This window comes from Onychostoma macrolepis, chromosome 06, assembly GCF_012432095.1.
Source record: "Onychostoma macrolepis isolate SWU-2019 chromosome 06, ASM1243209v1, whole genome shotgun sequence".
Taxonomy (NCBI): domain Eukaryota; kingdom Metazoa; phylum Chordata; class Actinopteri; order Cypriniformes; family Cyprinidae; genus Onychostoma; species Onychostoma macrolepis.
In genome coordinates this window covers 33,956,949-33,957,419 of record NC_081160.1, presented here as the reverse complement: position 1 = coordinate 33,957,419, position 471 = coordinate 33,956,949, and positions in this window count along the sequence as shown.

Here is a 471-nt window from a genome sequence, read left to right as displayed (position 1 = left end):
CTGTCCATTGGATGGGCGAGACGTCACGGGCGAGGTGACGTAATGACCAGCTGGTATAAAAGCACGTGCGGTGCAAACTGGCGTCAGCCTCTGGAATGAAGCAAGCGCTGGCAGGGATGCCGGAAGTGTGGCATCGGGACGCAGTGTCTCGTTCCCTCGAGGAACTGGGGTTACATACGTAACCTAAGACGTTCCTCTTCAGGAACTCGAGCTGCGTCCGAAGACGCTAGGGGAACGAGATATCCACGCTGCCAGACTTCCCAACCCCTGCCCAGTGTGTATCCCTGCGGAGCACAACTAGGGCGAGAGGACAGAAGAGCCTGGAGTGGCCCGCATGTCCAGGCCATAAAACCTGACAAAGGTCAGGGGCGTAGACCATCCCGCAGCGTTACAGATGTCCTGAATTGGGACACCAGCCATGAAGGCCTTGGAGGCCGCCACACTCCTAGTGGAATGAGCCCTGACTCCCAT